The sequence below is a fragment of the Arachis ipaensis genome, chromosome B4 (genome assembly GCF_059453495.1).
Source record: "Arachis ipaensis isolate K30076 ecotype BB chromosome B4, ASM5945349v1, whole genome shotgun sequence".
Classification (NCBI taxonomy): Eukaryota; Viridiplantae; Streptophyta; class Magnoliopsida; order Fabales; family Fabaceae; genus Arachis; species Arachis ipaensis.
The window spans coordinates 32977400-32985613 of NC_142439.1; the positions used below are offsets into that span (position 1 = coordinate 32977400).

Consider the following 8214-nt stretch of genomic DNA (forward strand, 5'->3'; position numbering starts at 1 on the left):
TAAATATTTTGTTCTGAGCTAATATGGCATTCAGAGTATCAATTTCAAGAACTCCCTTCTTTTGAGGCATCCCATTGTTCACAGGATTCCTCTCAGAGGTGTACATGAACTGGTTATTTGCAACCATTTCAATGAGTTCCTGAGCTTCTACAGGGGTTTTCACGTGAAGAGATCCTCCTGCAGAATGGTCCAATGACATTTTTGACAACTCAGACAGACCATCATAGAATATACTTATGATGCTCCATTCTGGAAGCATGTCAGTAGGACACCTTTTGATCAGTTGCTTGTATCTTTCCCAAGCTTCATAGAGGGATTCTCCTTCCTTCTGTCTGAAGGTTTGGATTTCCACTCTAAGCTTGCTCATCTTTTGAGGTGGAAAGAATTTGGCCAAGAAAGCACTGACCAGCTTATCCCAAGAGTTCAGGCTATCCTTAGGTTATGAATCCAACCATGTTCTAGCTCTGTCTCTTACAGCAAAAGGGAAAAGCATAAGCCTGTAGACCTCGGGATCAACTCCATTGGTCTTGACAGTGTCACAGATTTGTAAGAATTTAGCTAAAAACTGATGAGGATCTTCCATTGGAAGTCCATAAAACTTGCAATTCTGCTGCATTAGAGAAACCAATTGAGGCTTAAGCTCAAAATTGTTTGCTCCAATTGCAGGGAGTGAGATGCTTCTTCCATAGAAGTTGGAAGAGGGTGCAATAAAGTCACCAAGCATCTTCCTTGCATCTCTACCATTGTTATTAGGTTCGGCCATGTCTCCTTCTTTTTTGAAAATTTCTGTCAGATTCTCTCCAGAGAGTTGTGCTTTAGCTTCTCTTAGTTTCCTCTTAAGAGTCCTTTCAGGTTCAGGATTAGCTTCAATAAGAGTGTCTTTATCCCTGTTCCTGCTCATATGAAAAAGAAGAGAACAGAAAAGAAGAGGAATCCTCTATGTCACAGTTTAGAGATTCCTTATGTGAGCATAAGAAGAGAAGAATAGAAGGAGGAGAAGAGAAAAACTCGAACACAGAGAAGAAGATGGGGTTCGAATTATGAGTAAAAGAGAAGTGTTAGTAGATAAATAAATAAATAGAAGGAGATGAGAGAGGGGGGAGAAAATTCGAATTTAATTTAAACTAAAAGGAAAAATATTTTTGTTTTTATTTTAAAATTTAGTTAGAATTCGAAAATTAAAAAGAGAAATAAAATTAAAATTAAAATTTGAAACAATTAGTTAATTAAAAAGAATTTTGAAAAAATGGATAGGAGTTTTTGAAAATTAGAGAGAGAAAATTAGTTAGGTGGTTTTGAAAAAGATATGATTGAAATAGAAAACTTTTAAAAATAAACCAAAAAGTCAAGTAGTTAATTGAAAAAGATTTGAAAATCAAATTTGAAAGGGTGAGAAGTTAGAAAAGATTTTGAAATTGATTTTGAAAAAGATATGATTGAAATTGAAAAAGATATGATTGAAAATAATTTTGAAAAAGATTTGAATTGGAAATTAAAAAGATTTGATTTTAAAAATTGAAATTGATTACTTGACTAACAAGAAACTAAAAGATATGATTCTAAAATTTAAAGATTGAACCTTTCTTAATAGGCAAGTAACAAACTCAAATTTTTTTGAATCAATCACATTAATTGTTAGTAAAGATTTTGAAAAATATGGAATAAAATAAGAAAAAGATTTTTGAACATCAATTTGAATTTTCGAAAATATGAAAGAAAAAATGAAAAAGATTTGATTTTTGAAAAATATTTGAAAAAGATAGAATTTTTAAATTGAAAATTTGATTTGACTCATAAGGAACAACTAAATTTTGAAAAATTTTTGAAAAAGTCAACTCAAATATTCGAAATTTATGAGAAGAAAAAGGGAAAGATATTTTTTTATTTTTGATTTTTTTAATGAAGAAAGAGAAAAACAACAAAAAGACTCAAAACATGAAAATTATGAATCAAAACACACAATGCATGCAAGAACACTTTGAATGTCAAGATGAATACCAAGAACTTATTTTTGAAAATTTTTAAGAAAATAAAAAAAATGCAGGACACCAAACTTAGAAATTTTCAAACTTTAGACACTAACAAATTGAAAATGCATATGAAAAACAAGAAAAGACACAAAACATGAAAATGCAAAGATCAAACAAAGAAGATCATCAAGAACAACTTGAAGATTATGAAGGACACATGCATGAATTTTCGAAAAAAAAAATTTTTGGAAATTAAAAATATGCAATTAACACCAAACTTAAAAATTGACACTAGACTCAAACAAGAAACATCAAATTTTTTTGGTTTTATGATTTTTTTTTTAAATTTTTTTGGATTTTTCGAAAATTATTTGGAAAAGAAAAATAAGGTTTTCAAAATTTTTAATAAGAATTCCAGGAATCATGCAATGTTAGTCTAAAACTCCGGTCAAGGAATTAGACATTGCTTATTAGCCAGCCAAGCTTTCAGTGAAAGCTTCGGTCCAAAACACTAGACATGGCCAATGGCCAGCCAAGCTTCAGCAGAACATTACATACAACAGCTAATTTGGTGAGAAAGACAAAGAAGCTCTTCTAAAGATAGTTGAAACCTCGGTCCAAAAGATTAGACATGGCTTAACAGCCAGCCAGGATTCAACATATCTCATGAAACTCTAGTATTCATTCTTAAAATTTTTGAAGAACATAGAATAATTTATTTTATTATAAATTTTTTTTGAACAATTTTTTCGAAAACAAAAAGAATAAAACCAAAAAGCTTAAAATTAAAATAAAATTACCTAATCTGAGCAACAAGATGAACCGTCAGTTGTCCAAACTCGAACAATCCCCGGCAACGGCGCCAAAAACTTGGTGCACGAAATTGTGATCTCTAGCAACAGCGCCAAAAACTTGGTACGCACGTTTATAATCTCAAATTCTTTTTCACAACTCCGATACAACTAACCAGCAAGTGCACTGGGTCGTCCAAGTAATAAACCTTACGTGAGTAAAGGTCGATCCCACAGAGATTGTCGGCTTGAAGCAAGCTATGGTGGCCTTGTAAATCTCAGTCAGGTAGATTTAAATGGTTATGGGATTTTGATAATTATGATATAAAATATAAAATAGGATAGAGATACTTATGCAATTCATTGGTGAGAATTTCAGATAAGCGTATGGAGATACTTTTATTCCTTCTGAACCTCTGCTTTCCTACTGCTTTCATCCAATCATTCATACTCCTTTCCATGGCAAGCTGTATGTTGGGCATCACCGTTGTCAATGGCTACGTCCCGTCCTCTCAGTGAAAATGGTCTAAATGCACTGTCACTGCACGGCTAATCATCTGTCGGTTCTCGATCATGTTGGAATAGGATCCATTGATCCTTTTGCGTCTGTCACACGCCCAACACTCGCGAGTTTGAAGCTCGTCACAGTCATCCCATCCCAGATCCTACTCGGAATACCACAGACAAGGTTTAGACTTTCCGGATCTCAAGAATGGCCGCCAATAATTCTAGCTTATACCACAAAGACTCCGATCTTTCGAAATGGAGGCTAAGAGATAAACGCTCAAACCAAGGTAGAACGGATGTGGTTGTCAGGCACGCGTTCATAGGTTGAGAATGGTGATGAGTGTCACGGATCATCACATTCATAATGTTGAAGTGCAAGCGAATATCTTAGAATAGGAATAAGCTTGAATTGAATAAGAAAAAAATAGTACTTTGCATTAATTCATGAGGAACAGCAGAGCTCCACACCTTAATCTCTGTTGTGTAGAAACTCTATCGTTGAAAATACATAAGTGATGAAGGTTCAGGCATGGCCGAACGGCCAGCCCCCTAAACATGATCTCAGAGCATAAAATTAGTCAAAGACTAACCAGAGATGTGAAATAAATCACTAAAAGTAGTTTTTATACTAAACTAGTAGCTAGGGTTACATAAGATAAGTAAATGATGTAGAAATCCACTTCCGGGCCCACTTGGTGTTTGCTTGGGCTGAGCATTGAGCTTTCATATTTAGAGACTCTTTTGGGAGTTAAACGCCAGGTTGTAGCCTGTTTCTGGCGTTTAACTCTGATTTGCAACCTGTTTCTGGCGTTTAACTCCAGAATAGGGCAGGGAGTTGGCATTTGAACGCCAGTTTGCGTCATCAAAACCCGTGCAAAGTATGTACTATTATATATTGCTGGAAAGCCCTGGATGTCTACTTATCAATGCTATTGAGCAGACGCGAATTGGGTTTCTATAGCTCCAGAAAATCCACTTCGAGGGTAGAGAGGTCAGAATCCAACAGTATCTGCAGTCCTTCTTCAGCCTCTGAATCAGATTTTTGCTCAAGTCCCTTAATTTCAGCCAGAAATTACCTGTAATCACAGAAAAATACACAAACTCAAAGTAAAGTCCAGAAATGTAATTTTTATTTAAAAACTAATAAAAATATACTAAAAACTAACTAAATCATACTAAAAACTATGTAAAAATAATGTCAAAAAGCGTATAAATTATTCGCTCATCAAGAGCCCTCTTTCAAGAAGCTTGACATTGATGTTGAGGAGGGTGTACAACCTCCAAGGCATATCATGGTGAAAAATTTTGAAGAGGTTGACCAAGAGATGGATTTAATCATTGATGAATTCTTATGTACAATTGAATCCTCTCCCATTGGGCTTGACATAGAGATTGAATTGGAAGGAAGCCACCAAGAGGAGGAGGTTAAGCAAGAAGCAAGCTCCATCATTGAAGATGATTCCAGACCAACTAATGAGTCTTTTGGAATTGATGAATCTCCTTTATTGTGTTGTGAAATTGATGACAAGGAGGACCGTGCACAACCTCCAACACATGGTTTGAGCAATGAAGGGTGTATAGAAGAAGTTGGTGAGCAAGGAATTGAAGTTGAAGAAGCTTGAAAGGAGGTGGAGGTAGTCAAGAAGGAGCACAAGGGCGTAGACATCGCATTAGCTAAGTGTGGCGAGGTTCCCCTTCCTAAGTTACCATCATCCAACACAACATTCAAGTGGGTAAAATTCCTATCCCTAAGCTTTACTTTCTCACTTGAATATGGTTTGATTGTAAATGATGGTCAACTTAGAACTCTTTGTGAAGTTAAGAGTGGGAGAGAGTTGTGTAGTGGTTGGAAACATCACTCTAAGTTCATGATGGTTGCATGCTCAAAGTTGAATGGCAATGGTTGGTGTAAAACCAAATTGCATGGGTCTAGGAGAATGTTTGGATGCTCAACTGAAAATTCACAAGCCTTGTCACCCAATTTTAACTATGGTAGTCAACGGTAAGATGGGTGCAAGAACAAGGTTTGGGACCCCGGAATCCATTTCAACATTCAACACTCTTGGGGCCTTGTCATTTACTTGAGCTTACTTGAAGGCCTTGTGCGCCTAATTTGGGATCCCGGTGGACATTGGAGATGCAAACAATGGTGGGGATTCAAGGATGAATTCAAGCATAAACCACCCTAGCAAGGACCCCACCAAATGTCCAACTTAAGGACTTAAACTAAAAGTGCTAGGTGGGAGACACCCCACTATGGTAAATTCTTTCCATTCTCTTGTATATATAATCAATGAATGCATTGAGTTGCCATTGTTAGGTAGTTTTCTTCTTTTCATACTTTTGCATGTCTTTCTTTGATTGATTGCTTATTAGATTCACGCTTTGATTAGAATAGTTATTTTTGAATTGCATTTTGCTTGTAGTACAAGTTTTGTTTGATTTTGAAAATTTTTCAAATTGGTAGGGTGCCCTAGAACAATTTTTCTTGGAAAAGAAGTCATCACCGTAACCAAGTAGTCCTAACATAAAAAGAAATGGTGAAATATGTACAAATTCTAACTAATCATGCAACCTATCATGCAATGCAACACTAACTAGCAAAGGAAATTAAGAATTGGTGTTGAAAGAAAGAGGTTGTTACCCATGGAGGTCGGTCGGATGACCTCTCCACACTTGAAGATTTGCACCGTCCTCGGTGCATGCAAAGAAGAGTAAAGTGGACGGGTTGCTACAATTGATGAGTTTCTTCAAAGGGTTGTGCAGGTGAACTTGTTTGTTGCCCCATTTAGAAGCCTTTCCAATCCTTTCCTTCTTGGTGATCAACCTAAAAGGAAAGAGAAAGAAGGATAATTAAGCCTACATCAAAGATATCAAAGCAAGTAGAACATAGGCGGAGGCTAATGCCAAATAAGAGTAAGGTTCTCACCACATGTTAGCTACACATGTAAGTGAGAAAACAATATAAGCTAAGGCATATTAACTAACACTTGATGCAAGAGTAAAGTCAAGACATGAAGAGCACTCAAAAGCATCAAGTTCTACTAGAAAGAGTGGGTCATGAAAGACATGCAAGTTCATATCAATGCACAAAGAATATAAGAGTCATACAAGATTAAGCATTGATTTAAAAGTTTCATCACCGAACAATATCAAACAAGTGAAGAAGCACCAAGATTAACCAAGAAATTTTCAACAATTGAGTAAGAGCATTCAACACCATTATTAAAATAAGAAACTTAGAAAGGAAAATAAGAACAAACTATAAAAACAAAATCAAAATGTAATTAATGAAAATAAGGAAATACAATAAAAGAAGATGGAAGAAAAGAAAAAAAATTTTAGTATTTTATTTATTATTATTTTTTATATATATTTAAATTTTTTTTATATTTAAAAGAAAAATTTTTCCAAGAGAGGAAGAAGAAAAAAAAAGTAGAAAGAAAGAATAAGAAAAGAAGAAAGAAGGAGAAAGGAGAAAGGAGAAAAATAGGGTGCAAATCCGCGCATATGCGCCATGCGTGCTCAGGCACGGATGCAGCACGTACAATCCGCGCGCGCGCCATGCGTGCTTAAGCACAGATGCGGCAGGGACAATCGGTGCATACGCGCCATGCGTGCTTACACGCGGATCGCCTGGCACAAAGTAGGCATAAAGTGGGCACAACTCTCGGGTTTTAGTACTAGGAGTTGTGAAACCACACCGGCGCGCGCGCATTGTGCGCTTGCGCGCCGATGCCCGCTTTTTCTTTTTTTTTTTTCAAAAACAGGGCACTCTCCTAATCAACAGGCATTCTAAAACAATCACAAATCAAATTTAACAACAAATCTTTTTAGTTTTTGAAAAATTTTCAAAATCAAACAAAACTTGTACTACAAGCAAAATGCAATTCAAAAATAACTATTCTAATCAAAGCGTGAATCTAATAAGCAATCAATCAAAGAAAGACATGCAAAAGTATGAAAAGAAGAAAACTACCTAACAATGGCAACTCAATGCATTCATTGATTATATATACAAGAGAATGGAAAGAATTTACCATGGTGGGGTGTCTCCCACCTAGCACTTTTAGTTTAAGTCCTTAAGTTGGACATTTGGTGGGGTCCTTGCTAGGGTGGTTTATGCTTGAATTCATCCTTGAATCCCCACCATTGTTTGCATCTCCAATGTCCACCGGGATCCCAAATTAGGCGCACAAGGCCTTCAAGTAAGCTCAAGTAAATGACAAGGCCCCAAGAGTGTTGAATGTTGAAATGGATTCCGAGGTCCCAAACCTTGTTCTTGCACCCATCTTCCAGTTGACTACCATAGTTAAAATTGGGTGACAAGGCTTGTGAATTCTCAATTGAGCATCCAAACATTCCCCTAGACCCATGCAATTTGGTTTTACACCAATCATTGCCATTCAAATTTGAGCATGCAACCATCATGAACTTCACAAAGAGTTCTAAGTTGACCATCATTTTCAATCAAACTATATTCAAGTGAGAAAGTAAAGCTTAGGGATAGGAATTTTACCCACTTGAATGTTGTGTTGGATGATGGTGACTTAGGAAAGGGAACCTCCCCACACTTAGCCAATGTGAGGTCTACGCCCTTGTGCTCCTTCTTGACTACCTCCACCTCCTTGCAAGCTTCTTTCAACTTCAATTCCTTGCTCACCAACTTCTTCTATACACCCTTCATTGTTCAAACCATGTGTTGGAGGTTGTGTACGGTCCTCCTTGTCATCAATTTCACAACATAATAAAGGAGATTCATCAATTCCAAAAGACTCATTAGTTGGTGTGGAATCATCTTCAATGATGGAGCTTGCTTCTTGCTCAACCTCCTCCTCTTGGTGGCTTCCTTCCAATTCAATCTCTTCTTCATTGCTTACTAAGGGTATGGAAGGTGAGGTGTCTTCTTCTTCAATCTCCATGTCAAGCCCAATGGGAGAGGATTC

The 8214-nt window shown here is 36.4% G+C and overlaps 1 non-coding gene across 1 annotated transcript; it reads left to right on the top strand.

The window, feature by feature from the left end:
* Positions 1-253: 253 nt before the first annotated feature.
* On the top strand, positions 254-361 carry LOC148567113 (small nucleolar RNA R71). The gene has a single exon (XR_015882354.1). It is a non-coding gene; the product is annotated as a small nucleolar RNA R71 (small nucleolar RNA).
* The last annotated feature ends 7853 nt before the right edge of the window (positions 362-8214 follow it).